Consider the following 21,115-nt stretch of genomic DNA (forward strand, 5'->3'; position numbering starts at 1 on the left):
TCCCAAGCCAATTTATATTCTGCAAAATTATTTCTATACCAGGCAACTTATTCTTAGAAATAACTCTTACACAGATAATATTTGTAGAATTCTCTGTGCACTAATAATGAATTTTTTTTCAGTTGTTCTGCTACTTTCACTGGCATTATTCAGGTTAGATTGCCTTAATTTAAATTGTATGGCTTTAATACTCAATACCTTTTACCTTCTTAGGAAACACATATTCATGCTTAATAACTAGTGTTGTCTTATGTGTGGTGAGCTGTAATGTTTAAGAACTATATAAATGAATACATTCCCTTTTTCTGACTTAGACTCAATATTTCAGACTTTAACAAGCATGTATTAGATGCCTACTGTATGCAAGGCATCATGTTTAGCTCTGGTAATCCAAAGAAAAAAAGAAAAGAACCATTGTCTTAGAGGACTTTAAATTCTATGCATTAAAGCAATGTGGCAAATTAATTTAGATTCATATCTTTAGATAACATACTAGAGTGGTCAGCTACTAAATAGGACTGGAATACTGAAGCAAAAGTCCAGCATGCCTGAATTGAAACTGTATAGAGAAAGTGAAGGGTAAACTCCATATGAATCCAAGCATAGCAGCACGATGTGAAAAGGATAGGTGGAAATGTGGCTAAATCTAGAGGAAAGACAAATAACAAATCTATAGTCATAATAGGGGGAAGATGCAACTAGTGGCATGGGAAATAGTTACTCCAAGGGTGGTAGCTCAGATGTAAATTAGGAATTAGGAGGGCCACAAAGTAATTTGAGAGCAACTCACAAGATGCTGAAAAACCAGGTCATCCAAAGCAGATATATTAGTAGAGAATCAAGGAGGTCACTTGATTCTTGAATTATGGATTATGGAACCAAAATAGGTAGGTCACAAGCATTATTGGTAGAGGCAGAGGATATCTTTGATGTTAAGCTATTGAGAAATCATTTGGACTGATACCAATTATGACCAAAAGATTATGAAAGTACTCAGAATAAAAGTGTGTTATTGGCCCCAATAGTTTCTAATCAGTAGTTGTGCTGAAGGACTGGTGGATTGCCAATGAGACTCCTGTTCGTGAAAAGAACATCAGTTACAATTTTCAGGACAAGAGATTGGTGAATCTCAGTTCAGTCCCCTGAAGCTGAAAGAAACGAATAAAGAACAGAATCACTGAACCCTTAAACAAGCAGGATCTATGGAGTAAAGAGGCAATGCAGTTTCTGTAAGGGAAAGTCATGCCTAACTATTCTGGTAGAGATTTTGAGAAGCCAAATGCATGTAGACAAGAAACACGTTGAGTCAGTTTATTCATATTTTCAAAAAGTTAAAAAAAAATTCCATTTCAAAATATTTTTTTTAAACAAAGTTATCATGCTGTGGGAGTAGAAGGACGGTTTGGTAATAGGGTAGTGGCCGAAAGCAAGCAAAGAGCAGAAATGTATAGTCACTTTTCTGAATACACTAATTAGATTATGAAGGGGTCTTAGTATGAGGATAAACTTAAAAAAATTAGGATTTTGGTCTAGAAATATGAAGTCTGGTATGCTGTGACAATAGTGGACAAATACATAATAACCAGGTTTATAAAATCACAAAATGTTTTGGTAATGTTAACATGGATTTATTTATATTTAGCCTGCGACCAAGAGCCTGGGGATACTCTTTGAAGGTGGCTTCATGATAAATCTTTTAAAATACTGTTTTACAGAGTAAAATCTACAGATTGGATAACAAACTTAAGGAGCTAATTTCCCCCAATGGTGGAAGAAAACATAAATAACTCCAAGAAAGGTTTAGGTAAATTATTAAAGGCATATATAATGGTCTATTCAGGCAAACTAGAGGAAGTTTGGAATATACTTCAAATCAAAGGATAATTGATTTAGACGTAGAAGGGACGTCTCAGGTCCAGTCTAGCCTCCCTGATTTTACAAATGAAAAAACTAAGTCCCAGAGAGGTTAAGTGAATTCCTTAGGGTCACAGAACTACTAAATGTTGGATGTGGGACTTATAGTCACATCTTGATTCCAAGTCCAATAGACCTTGCGTTACAACATACAGTCTTTCTTAGAAACTGGTGTTATGGAAAGTGGACAAGCTATCCCAGAAAATGTACATTTATTATAACATTACAAAAATGGAATATACTAGTCTGGCTGGACCTAGTCTCAAATATTTCTAGTGTTCTTGTGAATTGTTTTAGAAAGTAGAGAACTGAGGCAAATATCTGTCTCAATCATTTGAATTGTAAGATACCTTTTCTTTAATTGCTCTCAAATGGTTAAGGTGAAAAATATCTTGGTCCTGAACTATACTTATATACCTATATTCTCATCTAGAACAAACACACAAAGGAAAGTATTGGGGGAGCCATTACAGGTATAATTCATTACATATACACAAAAATATAATTCATTTTATATTTATGCATATATATTCAGTCATTTTTCAGTCTTGCCCTACTGTTTGTGACCTCATTTGCTGTTTTCTTGGCAAAGATACTGAAGTGGTTTGTCATTTTCTTCTCCAGCTCGTTTTGCAGATGAGGAACTGAGGCAAATAGGGTTAAGTGATTTGTCCAGGGTCACACAGTTAGTATCTGAGGCCAGATATGAAGTCTCAAAGATGTCTTCCTGCTTACTGACCCAACACTCTGTGCCACTTAGCTGCCCTATACATACATGCATGCATACATATGTGCATGCATACATACATACACACATATATCACTCCTAATACCAGATACTAAAACCAAATCAATAAATTCTATAAATTCCTTTAACTTATATATCCCTGACTTGAATGTCCCAAATAAATATTACTCCTGCTCTCTCCTTCACCTATCCCCTGTTTCCAATTTTAATTATATGTTTTCTGATTTTTTTATTGAGGCTTCAAATCCCATCCTCCTTAGAACTGGGCTGCACAACAACCCAGAGCCCAAAACATAAACAAAGGCACATTTGGAAGCTCCTGCAGAGAGACCTATTTCCAAGATCAGCAAATCTAGCCTTAATGTGCTGCTTCCTTTTCCCTTCTCTCACCCCCCAGATGTGTAGGTTATGTAAGTTTCCCCAAGGCATTGCTTGTATGGTTTTACAGAGGGCACCAAGAAAGCTAGGGCTGATGTCTTCTGCAATAAAGCACTATAAAATAGCAAATGAGTAATACTTAACATTTAGGAAACTCATTTGTAGGATTCCAAATATTAATAAATGGGTGCAATCTACCCAGTTTGGCACAAGCCCTTTGGAATTTATGGTGCGTTAGAAGGGAGGGAATCCTCCTACTAAACTCTTGGAGAACCTTTTTTACACCGTAACATAATTGGGATGCCCAGTGCATTTACGGCATCTATACATTTCCTGTATTTATGCTAATTTGTTCTTTAAAATTCACAATGCCCAGAATAATAAAAATTTGAGAAAGGAGTTTGGAGTTTGAGTTTTCTTTTTAATTTCAGTAACTTGTCATAGCTTGCATTCCTACTTCCAGGCAGTTTAGGATCATTAAAGCAAAAGCAATATAAACCTGACATCCTGTTATCATGATGAAGGAGCCTGTATTAAGTGCCTTGAACAAAGAAGCATGTTATGGTGAGGATATTTTCCTGAGAAATGAAAAGCTCACTTAACCAGGATGTTCAGAGCTTGTCCCAAATTGGACACGTTCTCAGCTTGTTAATCTGTTTTTTCTCTCTGACCTACAGTCGTCCCCCCCCCCCCCCACTGTACTGTAAATGTTTTTCTTCCAATTTTGCTTGTAGATGACAATTTATTATCTGAAATCATCTTCCTAGGATAGGAAAAAAAAAATTCTGCTCATAAGGAATTAAAGGCAAACCTCAGGTACAAAACACGTGTTTTGTATATTTGGAGGAATTTCATGCCATAGATCAATAGAGGCAGCCTTCCACTTACAAACAGGTTCTTTTTTAAAGGCAGCTAGGTGGTGCAGTGGATAGATCACTGGGTCTGGAGTCAGGAAGATCTGAGTTCAACTATGTCCTTTGATACTTACTATGTGAGTAACACTAGGCAAGTCACTTAACCTCTGTTTGCTTCATTTTCCTCGACTGTAAAATAGAGATAATAATAGAACTTATTTCGCAGGATTATTGTGAGGATTGAATGAGATATTTGTAAAGTGCTTGGCACTGTGCCTGGCATGTAGTAGGTGCTAAAAAATGCATATTCCCCTCCCTCCTCTGTTCAAAATGCCTGCTAGTCAGTTGTTTGGAAGTCAAAGAAAATTTTCCAATATTGTAAATGGCAGCGAAGTTCCTAGCTTAACTTTTACTTAACCCATGATATAGTGAAACAGGAGGGCAAATGGAATTGCACCTTTCATGACATCAAGCATTTCTGTGAAACAAAAGACTTCTTTTCTAGTTTCAGTCTTCTGCTAGTGTTGTATGTCTCTGAGTCATGGGACACCATAGTTTGATTAATTAAAATATCACGGTTATTCATAGTGCAATGGACAGTTGCATGGTGAGTGGCAGCAGGTTATAACAGATAAAATAGATGGTGCTCTGAAGAATAACTGGTATAAAAAATGTCATTAATGAAAGGTATGATCAAATAAAGAAGATGGATAAGTTTTGTGGTAAGAGTGAGTACTAATTAATTAATTATCTGTATATTGGGTATCCTCATGGTAAAAGAGAGAAAGACCTTTACTGTTTTCTGTGAACCCCCTGTGGTGAACTTAAGGGATGGTAGAGCTAAGAGGTACATAGAATGGACCCTCATGAGTTAATTGTATTCTGCATAATTAGAAAGAAAATTCCAAATTGATGAGAACAAAGTTCCATTTGGGTATTTCTAGCTACCCACCCTAATGTAGACACTCGTTTTCACCTGGTATTCACTCTAATATTATAATCAGAATTAACTTTGGCATCCACAGATCTGATGATATCATGCTTTTTGCTCAAAACTTTGCTATGGCTCCCCTGTTTTTTGCCTTTTTAGTAAAGTTAAAAGTCTTCTGCCTGGCACTCAAGGCATTCCATAGCCAGGAACCATCCTACATTATAGTCTTATGTATTGTATTCTCCACAGAGAACATGTCCTCCATGTTTATACTGCTACGCTTGATACAGAATTGATAGCATTGCCTCTCACATTAACACCCTCCTTTTACATCTCAATACCTTCACTCAGATTTTTTTACCCACAATGTTTTCCTTTTCCATATTCACTTGCTTAATTCCTATTCATCCTTTATGGGCCATTCCAAATGGTGCCCCCAAAGTCTTCCCTTATGCCCCTGACTGGGAACAGGTATCCCACTAAGACCTTGTTCTGTGTTTCCCTAACATATACTCCCTTAATATAATATTGCATATTATAACTTTTAGGTTTACATCTTATCACCTTCCATCTTAGGAAGCTTTTTGAAGGCAGAGACTATTTTAGTTAACCTTTATATTTCCTTTAGAAGCTAGTTCAGTGCTCAGCACACAGTGTAAACACGAAATGTTTACTATATTTGTATTATACCATATAGTTTATGTACATGTATATGTGTATATATAAGTGTATGCACACATATGTACACGCATACATATCTACATAGACCCATAATCCTCCCCCCCCATACTTGTTTGTGGTTATTCAGTTTCCATGTTTGGAACACCTTCCCTCTGTTCATCTAAAGTTGTCACCCCTTTGATTGTTCCTTTTAACCTAATTACTGCTTTGTCCTTCAAACGCCTCTCTAGCCCACATCATTTTATTTCCTCTGTGAGCTGTCTCAGACACACTACTTGCCCTCCTCCTCCCCTAATGCATTTATTGTCTGTGCTGCACAATTGGCACTATCAAGTCATGAATGGTATGGACTAGGGAGGCCAAATTTAGTCTTTAATCTTGGAATGCTAGTAAGAGAAGAGACCCTTTGGAACTTGAGGGGGGAAAGTTTAGGTGTTACTTCCCACGGGAGGCAGTAAACTTACAGCACACATTACAACAAGCAATGACATAATCTTAGAGGAGAATTGGAATGTCTAGAGCAGATTGTCCTGAACTAATTTGACAATGGAACATTTTGGGAATCATATTGTATTGTTAAATTAGTAAATGTGAGACTAGAGAGTCTGAAATTCCCTCGGAATAAAAGCACATAAGGGAAAGTAGTGACACAAAACAGAGAAAATTAAAACTATTTTCATAAGAGAGGGGGCATAGATAAGTAAATACATAATAAAATGCTTGAGCATACATACTTTCTTAAGTAGTACTTTAGAAGGGGAATGTCATTAAAATGGAAATATTTCCTAAGAACTCTTATCATCACCAGCCTTCCATGAAACGGATTTTGGAAAACCGGTTTAAAAGAGATTCATAGGTGATAGATTCATAATTGGTAATTCTAGGAAATTTGGCTTTTTCAGTTTATTTTTATTTGTCATTTTTATGACTGATTCAAGTTACCTCCCAAGAATATCACTTAGGCATTTAAAAAACAAATACTTATTGTCTACTATATGCCAGGCACTGTTAAGCACTGGGGAAGTAAAAGCATGAAACCTGCTTGTGAGGAGCTCACAATCCAATCAGGACATAACATGAAAACTATGTCCATAGAAGGTATATAGAGCGTAAATAGGAGATAATCTCGGAGGGTAGGTGTTATATATAACATATATTATGTTACTGTCACAAATAGAGTCCTGAACTTGATTGACTATGATCTGACCCATAGATAGTGAGATTTATGTTCTTAGGATAAAATGACTTTCCTTTTGTCAGTGAAAAGACCTTTCCATTTTCAGGAATAGAGGTGGAGTTGTTGAGTCAGAGACAAAACAGTTGCAAAATTCATGATTAGATAGTCTTTCTGTAAGGTTCTTCCCATCTTTTCCCATCTCTACTGTAAATTTGAGTGTTTTTTTAATAGGTTTGGAAATTCCCTAATTGTGATACATGACTTTTGGTGAGTTAGTTTTGTAAGGTAGAGTTGAGTAGGCATCCATGGTGATTTTCAACTTTGAGGGCAGTTTTTTAAGGTAACATAGACCTCATACTGCTTGCATTATGTTTTTTCAGAGAATGAATTCTCATAAGCAGTGTGAAGACTGTCTTGTCTGTATTTGTAAACCCTAAGTAGTCTAAGGCTTCCATCTCTTTCATCAGGTAAGCTCAGTGTCAGGTTCCTACAGCTACTCATGTGACCAAAGAAGCCTGGCTCATCCAGGTCTGGAAAATTCTAATGAACTGGTTTTGTCAACACAGCTTGTGTTTGCTTACCATTAAAACACGCACACGTACACACACACACACACACACACACACACACACACACATCAAATGACAACAGAAAAAATCATCTTGTTTTCTTCTGCAGGTCTGGGGATTTTCCCAGTAGCTGAATCCTGCCTCCCCTTATCTTGATAACAAAAACTTAATAAGTTGCTTCATATTCATGCTAGCTGTTGCATGTGTAGCACAAACTTGAGAAATGAACTCATGCCAGGTAATTTTTACAGTTGGCTTTTGCATATTTAAACCAGTGCTGCAGCCTATTTTTATTGGCAGAGGTTCCTTTATTAGACGTTAATATTTCAATTAATGCCAAACTTATATTTAGTGGCTGAAGGAATGAATAGCTTTTGAAAATTTTCTTTAGCAGGATCTTGTCTTCTATCTGTGGATTACCTGGCTGTCAGGAATATTAGCAGTGGTAGTAGTATTTGCAGTAGTAGTAGTAGTAGTAGTAGTAGTAGTAGTAGTAGTAGTAGTAGTAGTAGTAGTAGTAGTGGTAATAGCTGCTATAGTGCTTTAAGGTTTGCAAAGCACATTGCATGAATTATCTCGGGATACTCAAAACACTGTGGGTATGAATAGGGAGAATTGTGAGCATAGCATTGCTGTTTACAAAGTATTTTCCCCATATTTCCATTGATTCCTAAAGAGACACACCTGCATGTTACAGATAAAGAATCTGAGACTGAGGGTTGAAATGACTTTCCAATAGTCCCATAATTAGTAAATCAACCAATTAATCAATAAACATTTATTAAGTGACTACTTTGTTCTGGGCACTGGCATTACTGTGGGAGATAGGATTCAAAATCAAGTCTCTTGTCATTAAGATGAGAGTTCTTTCCATCTAACTATAGAGCATCATTTGTACATGAAACCTAATATGCAGCAGCTACATCAGTACAATCAACTGATAACCCCAGGGAAAAGAAAGGTCTTGGAGCAGAGATTTTGTGTCTAAGAAGAAAATAGCCCTGGGTCATAGCTGCCCTGGATGCCCATGGGAGGGTGAATAAATAATCCATTTCCTGAAAGTTATCATCAAAATCTGGCTTTTCTTGATAAATATATAACTGTTATCTAGCCATAATCAGAGATATTGGCATACCTTTGCAGTACCTTTTCCCATAGTCCCTGCCCATGTACACTGGGGTAGGAGAGGGAATAATTGTGCCTTTTGATCCTCATTGCCACTTATAGACTCTCTTGCTACCACCTTCCTTCCGCAACATCTTCTTGGAGTTACGTTTCATAGAGTTACTTTACTAAAGACAAATCCTAGCAACAGTAATCTGACCCATTTTTCATTTCTCAAACAATTCAGTACCTGACTTAGTCTTCCTTTCCTTCACAGACTCTTCAATTTAGTTGTTTTTGAAGCATTAAATACTCTTTTTTCCAGTTTGTCAACTTCCTCCCTCCCTTCAATTCAGACACTATCAGCCTCGTCTTCCTCGAGTCCAAACACTTTTTACTTCTTGTTATCATTTTATCCTTAGCTGCAGTGATCTTTTCCTTTACTCCTGCTCAGCTGTTCCTGGGGATGGTCACACCCTTAATCTGGTCATGATCCTCAAGTGCTCTCAAAATCCTCTACCTGATCACAACCTCCTGTCCTTCTAAATTTTCTAGGTATATCCTCCTAAACCCATTCTTTATGTCCTCTTGGAACTCCAGTCATTCCACCCTTCCCAAACTTTTCCAAGTCACTATCCCTCTTTGGGCTTTGCTCTTTGAGTTCTTTCATAACCTCCATCAGTAGTTAATCAGTTCAACTTTTCAACCAATAAACATTCATTAAGTGCTATGCTAAGTGATGGTGACACTAAGAGCTAAAAAATAGTCCCTGCCCTCAAGGAGCTTCCTGTCTTGTAGGGGAGATAAATATAAACAAACAAATATATACAAGGTGGGCCATATGCAGGATACATAGGAAATAGTTAAGGAGGAGAAGACATGAGAATTTAGAGGGGTTGGAGAAGCCTTCCATGGTCCTTAACTCTTAAATCTTATTTCCCTTGTATAATTACTCCTCATCAGTCTTCACACTCCAACTCTGGATTACTCCCACCATTCATCATTTGTTTTCCTGCTTGTCTGTTGTTGAAGACTGCTGGAAGAGTCATACAAGCCTATGGACTGGGTCCACTACATTTTTTTGATCCTTTCTCAGCTGTGTCCTCTCTGTGCCATGCCTCTTTTTTTTAAACCTTCCCTGATTGTCACTGTCCCCACAGATATTTTTCTAGAGAATCTAGACTGTCTCTTCTCCAAATACCTACACCACTCCCCTCCTACTACTTCTAAGCCAGAGATTTTTAACCTGATTTTACTTGATTATTTATTTACTTGATTTTTAAATAACTTAGGTGATTTTAAAATTATTTTTATAACTATATTTCCACACAACTGCTTTCCCTTTGTCATCCTATGTATTTTAAGCATTTAAAAGCATTATCCTTAAAAGAGACCCTTAGGTTTCATCAAAAGGATCTATGACATTCATGGGAAGGTTAAGAACCCCTATTCTAAACAGAAAACCATGCCTCATATTACCTTATATTTTATTACATTTGAGACTATTTGTCACAAGTTCCTCCTGTTCTGTACTAAACTGCAAATTAATTTGGCATCCTCTCCTTCTTTGTTCATTTCATTGCAACTTTGCCATTTTTTCTTTCCAATTCTGATTTCTCCATATGTGCCTCCAGTTTTGTCTGTTCCTATCTCCTTTGACTATCTCCTTAGACCATCCCCTGTCCCTCCTAAATTTCCAACCTCTTCTTTTCCTTCATACAGACATTATAAAACTTGCAAAGAAACAAAAACCCTTCACTTAAATTTGTAACTCCTAAAAGCTATTAATGTCTTTTATTTTTTGCCCCTTTCATAGTCAAACTCCATGGAAAAGCTGTCTCTACTTCTTGCCTTTACTCCTTCAAATCCCACTAACTTCTCAACCCCAGGCATACTGACATCTTCCTATCAGTTAAATGAAATATATCTCCTAGATTGCCAATGATTTCCATATGTCTAAGTGTAATATAATTAATCAGTCCTCATCCTTCTTAATCTATGTAGAATTTGCCAATGCTGACTGCTTTCTCTTTCTGTATATTCACTTCTCCCTGAATTTTCATGACAATGTTGAGTTATAGTTCTTTTCCTGTTCATTGAAGTCATCCTTCTTAGTCTCCACTGTAAGTTCATTACATATGTGCTACACTTTAGGAAGAAGTGTATGCCTTTTTTGTATACCCTTTTCCTTCTGTTTCCACATTCTTTATTGGTGATCTCTTCAGTTTCCTTAGAATTAAGTGCCATTTCTATGGAGATGACTCTCAGATGTACACATGTAGCATTTTTCTCTCTCCTGATCTCTGGACTTGCATCCTCAACTGGCCTTCTGACATAGGTATACCATCTGCCTTTTCATAGACTGTATTCCATACCTGGAATCTTCTTCCTCCTTAATGCTGTGTCTTGAAATCTCCATATCCCTTCAAGCTTTAGCTCAAATAACACCTACTTTAAGATGACTTTTCAAACTTTCCCAATTTTTAAAGCCCCTCATTCCATGTCACAAATCTTAAAAATGAATTTACCTGTGAACATGATGTATCCTCCTTGTAAAATGCATGTTCCTCAAGGGCCACAAGTGTACAAGTTTTGTATTTGTAGCCCTGGCATTTAGTGTGGTACCTAGTATATAATAAGTGCTTAATAAATGCTTGTTGATTTATCTAGGAATTTTTTTTCCCTGAGAAAACTCCATCCAGGGGAACTGGCATAAAATATGTCCCCAGTTAAGGAATAATGAAAGAGAGTGGAGTTCTGTTCTAGGGTAGGGAGATAAACATTGGGACAAGAGCTCAAGGGTGCTGCTGGAGAGGATTTTTGGGTTGGAGGGTGGGAAGGAGAGACAGGAAGTGACTCATCTGGAATATTCTTATATTAACTGCTTTTTTCTAAGTAAGTGCTTAATTTTCTTATTTTTATCCTAGAGGCAAAGCCACAACTGCCCAATCTCAGTTATGCTGGGCTCTGGAATATTGTCAGAGAGGGCTTTTGTTTGTTTTTAAAATATTTTAATATACATTTTCCCCTCACCCAATCTGAACAAGGAAATATTTCTGGCACTTCACTTTGGTTTATAAAAAATGGTAGTAGAGTTGAAATTTTCTAATTTATTTTCCAAGTTAGAGGAAGAAGAAATAACAAACCACAACCATTAGGATATACTATTTTATTCCAATATGGCAATTAAAGTACATTTTTTTTTAAACCAGAAGTCCCACATAAAAGGATCTATCCCAGCATTTCAAGCAAAACCAACCCTTTGGTACTGACTATGTAGGCTATACTTGTACCAGCCCTTTTCTTTCTCCTAAAGCATAACACATAAAAGAAAACTGGGGTTGTGCATTTCACTTAATACTCCCAAATGCCAAATAGCATTACATTTTCTTTCTTCTGATCTACTGTAATTCTAAACAGTATTGTGGGAGCATATACCTGTTTTGACATTTCACATTATTGCTGCCTCACAATCACAGCCCATCTATTTCACTGCAGTCTTGTTTTTAGTATATTCATTGCACATACATCTCTGAACAACTGTGTTTTTCAGCTTTTCTCAGACATGAGACTGTAATCTTGTGATCTTCAGATGCCATACCAAATTTAGGTCTTGCTGACACTTCACTGATTTTCTGGGTTCTGAAACATTTCTGAAATATAATTTTGAGGCAAACTATGGCGACACACTTGTATCCGTATATAACATATCTTGAAGTTATGCTGAAATCAAGATAAAATTTTTTGTTCAGGAGTTATGGTTCCCAATGAATAACAGTGCTATGGCTAGTATAAGCCAGAGTAGCCTTATAATGTCTTTAGATATTTTGACTTTTCCCTACTACCAAATGCATAAATTGAAAAGAAATCAATAGATTTAATAATTTCTAAGGAAGACATTCCAATTTTGATAATTGAAATGATATGTGATTTAATTGGCATAGGTGTAGCTATGGCTGGTCAGCTTAGCTGCATAACATTTGACATTAGCAGGTTGAAAGTCATGAAAGTCTATCCCTGCATGAGCCAGTAGGTTTTTTGAAAAGCAGAATATGAGAATGAAAAGAACAATTGATTTGCTGACAAAAGATCTGGGTTCAAATCCTAACAGGTACATATTACTAATATGACCTTGGCCGAGTTGCTACATGTTCCTGGACATTAGACTTCTGATATCTAAAGTCATAACATGAGAGTTGATGAGAATGAAATGTCTTTGGGATAATGAGGGAACCAGTTTCAATACAGCAAAGAGTCATATGTTGGGGAGGAATGGTAAATAACTATCACCAATTGGTTGCTGGAGTTTTCCATCTGAATATTTAATGGGCCTCTTAAACTCAACATTTCCAAAGAGAATTCATCATCTTATGCTACATCCCAAATTTTCCTTCTAGAGTCCTGCTATGATGCTCCTAGTCATATAGCTTCACAATTTTGAAGATATCTCTAATTTCTTCAGTCACCCTGACACTTTTACTTTTATATTTCTATTAGTTGCCAAGAACTATCAATTCTAAGCACACTGTATCTCTGTCATAAGTTTCTTTCCTTCCATAGACTCTGTACCCCTACTACCCTAGTTCAGGGAGTCTTTTTTTCTCACCTGAATTATTTCAGTGATCTTTAAAATGAGGGAATTGTTGGCCTCTGAGGGCCCTTCCAGTTCTGACTTTATGATCCCATGGCCTCCTGATTCTTCTCACTGCCAATAGTCTCTTGCAGTCAAGTCAGTCAGCAACCATTTATTAAGTGCTGATTATTGTGCCAGGAACTATGCTAAGAATTGGGAGATAGATATAGATTTATCAATATCTATTGATAGTAGGATTAGGATAAACATATAGATAAGTATAAAGATATTGACATTTCTATCAATATTTTTGATAATTGATAATTTATTGATAATTTATTCTCTCCTCCTTTAATTTATTTAATTTGCTTATTTTATTAATTAATTTGTTTGCAGTTTTCTACAGTCACTTCCATATAGCTTAGATTTTTTCCTCCTCTCTCACCCACATTACTGCCTCATTCCTTTCCCTCCCTGAGATAGTATTCAATCCTATATAGGTTCTACACATACATTCTTATTAAATACATTTTCATCTTAGTTATGTTGCATGGAAGAATTAAAATGAATGGGAGAAACCATGAAAACAAAATAAAACAAAACTTAACACAAGAGAAAATGGTCTGCTTCATTCTGCAATCCAAATCTACAGTTCTTTCTCTGGATGTGGAAGGCATTTTGCCTCAAGAATTCATGGGGAATTTTTTAGAAAAATTCCTCACACACTGTGATTGTTACTGTATACAAAGTTCTCCTGGTTCTGCTCCTTGCACTCAGCATCTGTTCATATAAGTCTTTCCAACCTCTCTGAAGTCTTCCTGTTCATCATTTCTTATAGCACAATAGTATTCCATTACATTCATATACCACAGCTTCTTCAACCATTCCCCAATTGATCGGCATTCCCTTGATTTCCAGTTTTTGGCTACCACAAAGAGAGCTACTATAAATATTTTTGTACATGTGGAACTCTTTCTCATTTTTACAATCTCTTTGGCATGCAGTCCTAGAAGCAGTATTGGTGGGTCATACAGTTTGCACATTTTTGCAGCCCTTTGGGCATAGTTCCAAATTGCTCTCCATGATAGTTGGATTAGCTTACAGCTCCACCAACAATGAATTAGTGTTCCAACTCTCACACATCTTCTCCAACATTTATCACCTTCCTGTTTTGTCATGTTAGCCAATCTCATACATGTGGTGTGGTACCTCAGAGTTGTTTTGATTTGCATCTCTATTATCAATAGTGATTTAAAGCATTTTTTCATATGACTATAGATATTTTTAATTTCTTCCTCTGAAAATCCCCTGTTGGTATCCTATGAGCATTTATCAAGTGGGGAATGACATGTATTCTTGTACTTTTGACTCAGTTCTCTGTGTATTTTAGAAATGAGACCTTTATCACAGACAGTAGTTGTAAAAATTCTTTCCCAGTTTTCTGTTTCCCTCCTAATCTTGGTTGCATTGGGTTTCTTTGTGCAAAACCTTTTGAATTTAATGTAATCAAAATTATCCATTTTGTACTTCATAATGTTCTTCATCTCTATTTTAGTCAAAAATTTCTCTATTCTCCATAAATTTGACAAGTACACTGTTCCTTGCTCCCTGAATTTGTTTATAGTATCAGTCTTTATACCTAGATCATGTATCCATTTGGACTTTATTCTTGTGTATGGTGTCAGGCATTGGTCTGTGCCCAGTTTCTGCAACGCTGTTATCCAGTTTTCCCAGTAATTTTTGTCAAACTTTGAGTTCTTATCCAAGAAGTTGGGGTCATTGGATTTATCAAACAATAGATTGCTCAATTTATTGACTACTGTGTCTTGAGTACCTAACCTATTCTACAGTTCTATTCCTATATTTCTTAGCCAGTACCAAATGGTTATGATGATTGCTGCTTTCTAATACAATTTGAAATCTGGTAGGGCTAGGTCACCTTCCCTAGCATTTCTTTTCATAAGTTCCCTTGATTTTCTGGACCTTTTGTTCTTCCAGGTGAATTTTGATTTTATTTTTTCTAGCTCTGGAAAATAATTATCTGGTATTTTGACTGGTATGGCACTGAATAAGGAAATTAATTTAGGTAGCATTATCATTTTTATTATATTGGCTCAGCCTGATCATGTGCAACTGATATTTTTCCACTTACTTAGATCTGACTTTATTTGTGCAAAAAGTGTTTTGTAATTGTGTTCATATAGTCCTTAGGTGTGTTTTGGCAGGTAGACTCCCAGATATTTTATAGTATCTATTGTAGCTTTAAATGGAATTTCTCTATCTCTTGCTTGTGGGTTTTCTTAGTAATATATAGAAATGCAGATAATTTATATGGGTTTATTCTGTAACCTGCAATTTTGTCAAAGTTGTTTATGATTTTAATTAGTTTTTTACTTGATTCTGTGGGATTCTCTAAGTATATCATCATATCATCTGCAAAGAGTGATAACTTAGTTTCTTCTTTTCCTATTCTAATTCTTTCAATTTCTTTTCCTTCTCTTATTGCTAAAGCTAATATTTATTCTCTTTGAAACTTTAATTAATTAATTAATTTTTAGTTTTCAACATTCATTTCCACAAGATTTTGAGCTCCAAATTTTCTCCGTATTGCTTCCCTCCCCCCACCCCAAGACATCATGCATTCTGATTACTCCTTTCCCCAATCTGTCCTCTCTTCTATCACACCCCTCCCTTCCTTTATCCCCATCTTCTCTTTTTTCTTCTAGGACAATATAGATTTCTGTACTCTGTTATCTGTATTTCTTATTTAGCAGTTGCATATAAAAACAATTCTCAATATTTGCTCCTAAAACTTTGAGTTCCAACTTCTCTTCCTTCATCCCTCCTATCCCCACTGATAGGATTGCTTGCACACAGGCAAGCAATACAATATAGGCCATACATGTGTAGTCATGCAAAAGACTCCCATAATAGTCATGTTGTGGAAGACTAACTATATTTCCCTCCATTCTATCCTGCCCCCTATTTATTTTATTCTCTCTTTTGACTTTGTCCCTCCCCAAAAATGCTTACTTCTAATTGCTCACTCCTCCCTTTGCCCTTCCTTCTATCATCCCCCCCCACATACCTCAATTATCTCCTTCTCTCTTACTTTCCTGTAGTGTAAGATAGATTTTCAAACCAAACTGAGCATGCATGTTATTCCCTCCTTAAGCCAAATGTGATGAGAGTAAGCATCACTTTTCCCCTCTCACCTTCCTCCCTTTCCCCTCCATTGAAAAAGCTTTTTCTTGCATCTCTTAGTAGAGATAATTTGTCCCATTCCATTTCTCCCTTTCTCTTCCCAATATATATCTCTGTCACCCCTTAATTTTATTTTTTTAAATATCATCCCTTCCTATTCTACTTACCCTGTGCCCTACATCTATATCTATGTGTGTATATATGTATATATATAATGTGTATATACATATATATATGTGTATATACACATATACGTATATAATCCCTCCATTTACCCAAAAACTGAGGAAAGTTTCAAGAGTTACAAATATTATCTTTCCTTGTAGGAATGTAAACAATTCAACTTTAGTAATGATTTAGTATGATTTCTCTTTCCTGTTTACCTTTTCATGCTTCTCTTCCTCTATTTGAAAGTCAAATTTTCTATTCAGCTCTAGTCTTTTCATCAAGAATGCTTGGAAGTCCTCTGTTTCATTGGATGACCATCTTTTTTCCCCAGAAGTATTTTAGTCAGTTTTGCTGGGTAGTTGATTCTCTGTTTTATTCCTAGTTCCTTTGATTTCTGGAATATCATCTTCTAAGTCCTTGGATCCCTTAACGTAGAAGTTGCTAGATTTTGGGTTATCCTGATTGTATTCCACAGTACTCAAATTGTTGCTTTCTGGTTGCTTGCAATATTTTCTCCTTGACCTGGGAACTCTGGATTTGGGCTAGAATATTCCTAGGAGTTTTCCTTTGGGGATCTCTTTCAGGAAGTGATTGGTAGATTCTTTCAATATTTATTTTATCCTCTGGTTCTAGAATATCAGGGCAGTTTTCCTTGATAATTTCATGAAAGATGATGTCTAGGCTCTTTTTTTTGATCACCGCTTTCAGGTAGTCCCTTAATTTTTAAGTTGTCTCTCCAGGATCTATTTTCCAGGTCAGTTGTTTTTCAAATGAAATATTTGATATTCAATGAGATATTTCACATTATCTTCCATTTTTTCATTTTTTGGTTTTGTTTTGTAATTTCTTGGTTTCTCATAAGGTCATTAGCTTCCATCTGTTCCATTCTAATTTTGAAAGAACTATTTTCTTCAGTGAGCTTTTGAACCTCCTTTTTCATTTGCCTGATTCTGCTTTTTAAAGCATTCTCCTCATTGGCTTTTTGGACCTCTTTTGCCATTTGGATTAGTCTAATTTTAAAGGTGTTATTTTCTTCAGTATTTTTTTTGAGTCTCCTTTACCAGGCTGTTGACTTGTTTTTCAAGATTTTTTTGCATTGCTCTCATTTCCCTTCCCATTTTTTTCCTCCACCTCTCTTACTTGTTTTCCAAAATCTTTTTTGAGCTCATCCATGACATGAGATCATTGCATATTTATTTGGGAGGTTTTGGATGCAAAAGCCTTGACATTTATGTCTTCCTCTGATGGTATGCATTGTTCTTTCTCATCCAAAAGAATGGAAGAAAATACCTGTTCCCAAGCAGTTTTCAGAGGAAGAAATTAAAGCTATCTATAGTAATAAGAAAAAATTCTCTAAATCACTCTTGATTAGAGAGATGCAAATCAAAACAACTCTGAGGTACCACATCACATCTATGAGATTGGCTAACATGACAAAACAGGAAGATGATAAATGTTGGAAAAGATGTGTGAGAGATGGAATATTAATTCACTGTTGGTGGAGCTGTGAGCTGACCTAACCATTCTGGAGAGCAATTTGAAACTATGCCCAAAGGGGTACAGAAATGTGCACATTCTATAACCCAGCAATACCTCTTCTAGGATGTATCCCAAGGAGGACATAAAAATGGGAAAGGGTTGCACATGTACAAAAATACTTATAGCAACTCTCTTTGTGGTGGCCCCAAACTGGAAATCAAAAGGATGCCCATCAGTTGGGGAATGGCTGAAGAAGTTGTGGTATATGAATGTAATAGAATACTATTGTGCTATTAGAAATGATGAACAAGAAGACCTCAGAGAGAGTTGGAGAGACTTATATGAACTGATGCTGAGTGAAAGGGGCCAAACCAGGAGAATTTTGTACACAGCAAGAACCACAGTATGTGAGGAATTTTTCTGGTAGACTTAGTACTTCATTGCAATGCAAGGACTTAAAAAATTCCCAATGGACTCTTGAGACAAAATACCTTCCACATCCAGAAAAAGAACTATGAAATTTGATCACAGAATTAAGCAGACCATTTTCCTTTGTGTTATATTTTGTTTTGCTTTGTTTTATGATTTCTCCCATTCATTTTAATTAATCTATGCAACATGTCTAGAACCTATATAAAATTATATGCTGTCTCAGGGAGGTAGTGGGGAAGGAGGGAGGAAGAAGGGAGATGGAGGGGAAAAAATCTAAGATATATGGAAGTGATTGTAGAACACTGAAAACAAATAAAATTTTAAAAAAGAGAATACTTGTTCACCGCCACTCAGGGCTGAGGTCCAGTTCAGCAGCTCCATTCCCCCAAGACATTTAGGTGGAGGATTCTTTTTTTTTTTTTTTGGTATTTTTATTTTTTTATTTATTTAACTTTTAACACTCATTTTCACAAAATTTTGGGTTCCAAATTTTCTCCCCTTTTGTCCCCTCCCCCCACCCCAAAACACTGAGTGTTCTAATTGCCCCTGTCTGCCAATCTGCCCTCTCTTCTATCATCCCTCTCTGCCCTTGTCTCCATCCTATACCCCTTTACCTGTATTTCTTATTTCCTAGTGGCAAGAACAGTACTCAACAGTTGTTCCTAAAACTGTGAGTTCCAACTTCTCTTCCTCCCTCCTCCCGACCCCTTCCCTTTGGAAGGCAAGCAATTCAGTATAGGCCAAATCTGTGTAGTTTTGCAAATGACTTCCATAATAGTAATGTTATGTAAGAACTAATTATATTTCCCTCCATCCTATCCTGTTCCCCATTACTTCTGTTCTCTCTTTTGATCCTGTCCCTCCCCATGAGTGTCGACCTCCAATTGCTCCCTCCTCCCCATGCTCTCCCTTCCATCATCCCCCCCACCCTGCTTATCCCCTTATCCCCCACTTTCCTGTATTGTAAGATAGGTTTTCATACCAAAATGAGTGTGCATTTTATTCCTTCCTTTAGTGGAATGTGATGAGAGTAAACTTCATGTTTTTCTCTCACCTCCCCTCTTTATCCCTCCACTAATAAGTCTTTTGCTTGCCTCTTTTATGAGAGATAATTTGCCCCATTCCATTTCTCCCTTTCTCCTCCCAATATATTTCTCTCTCACTGCTTGATTTCATTTTTTAAGATGTGATCCCATCCTCTTCAATTCACTCTGTGCACTCTGTCTCTATGTGTGTGTGCATGTGCGTGTGCATGTGTGTGTGTGTAATCCCACCCAGTACCCAGATACTGAAAAGTTTCAAGAGTTACAAATATTGTCTTTCCATGTAGGAATGTAAACAGTTCAACCTTAGTAAAGTCCCTTATAACTTCTCTTTGCTATTTACTTTTTCATGCTTCTCTTCATTCTTGTGTTGAAAGTCAAATTTTCTTTAAAGTTCTGGTGTTTTCATCAAGAATGCTTGAAAGTCCTCTATTTCATTGAAAGACCAATGTTTCCCTTGAAGTATTATACTCAGTTTTGCTGGGTAGGTGATTCTTCGTTTTAGTCCTAGTTCCTTTGACTTCTGGAATATCCTGTTCCATGCCCTTCGATCCCTTACTGTAGAAGCTGCTAGATCTTGTGTTATCCTGATTGTATTTCCACAATACTTGAATTGTTTCTTTCTAGCTGCTTGCAATATTTTCTCCTTGACCTGGGAACTCTGGAATTTGGCCACAATGTTCCTAGGAGTTTCTCTTTTTGGATCTCTTTCAGGCAGTGATCTGTGGATTCCTTCAATATTTATTTTGCCCTCTGGTTCTAGAATCTCAGGACAGTTTTCCTTGATAATTTCATGAAAGATGATGTCTAGGCTCTTTTTTTGATCATGGCTTTCAGGTAGTCCCATAATTTTTAAATTGTGTCTCCTGGATCTATTTTCCAGGTCAGTTGTTTTTCCAATGAGATATTTCACATTATCTTCCATTTTTTCATTCTTTTGGTTTTGTTTTGTGATTTCTTGGTTTCTCATAAAGTCATTAGCCTCCATCTCTTCCATTCTAATTTTGAAAGAACTATTTTCTTCAGTGAGCTTTTGAATCTCCTTTTCCATTTGGCTAATTCTGCTTTTGAAAGCATTCTTCTCCTCATTGGCTTTTTGAACCTCTTTTGCCAATTGAGTGAGCCTATTTTTCAAGGTGTTATTTTCTTCAGCATTTTTTTGGATCTCCTTTAGCAGGGTGTTTACTTGTTTTTCATGCTTTGCTTGCATGTCACTCAATTCTCTTCCCAGTTTTTCCTTCACCTCTCTAACTTGATTTTCAAAATCCTTTTTGAGCTCTTCCATGGCCTGAGCCCATTGTGTGGGCTGGGATACAGAAGCCTTGACTTCTGCGTTTTTCCCTGATGGTAAGCATTATTCTTCCTCATCAGAAAGGAAGGGAGGAAATGCCTCTTCACCAAGAAAGTAACCTTCTATAGTTTTATTTTTTTTCCCTTTTCTGGGCATTTTCCTAGCCAGTGACTTGACTTCTGAGTGTCCTTTCCACCCCCACCTCGCCTCCAGATCCTCCCAGCCAGCGCTTGGGGTCTGAGATTCAAATGCTGCTTCCCAGCCTCAGGGCTTTGGGCGGGGGCAGGGCTGCTGTTCAGTGTGAGATCAAGTTCAGGTGCTCAGGTGGGGGCAGGGCCGCCTCTTGGGCTCAGTGCCCTCAGGGGGTTTATGCAGAGACCTTTAACAATGGATCCGGGCTCCTGCCTGCTTGGGGAAGCCCTGGTCTGATCCCACCTCCACTGCTGCCTCCCGAGGGGGCCTGAGTTATGGGGGCACCCCACTCCCCTTTCGACCTGCCAAAGAGACCCTCTTACCGACCCTTGTCACCTGTGGGTGGAGAGACCCGCGCAGCTGCTGGAGATTCTGTC

The 21,115-nt window shown here is 36.9% G+C and overlaps 1 long non-coding RNA gene across 1 annotated transcript in view; it reads left to right on the forward strand.

Annotated features, from left to right (window-relative positions):
* The window catches only part of LOC140523835 (uncharacterized), a 213,921-nt gene that overhangs the window by 35,363 nt on the left and 157,443 nt on the right, over window positions 1–21,115 (forward strand). The window lies entirely within an intron of this gene.

The sequence above is a fragment of the Notamacropus eugenii genome, chromosome 2, assembly GCF_028372415.1.
Source record: "Notamacropus eugenii isolate mMacEug1 chromosome 2, mMacEug1.pri_v2, whole genome shotgun sequence".
Classification (NCBI taxonomy): Eukaryota; Metazoa; Chordata; class Mammalia; order Diprotodontia; family Macropodidae; genus Notamacropus; species Notamacropus eugenii.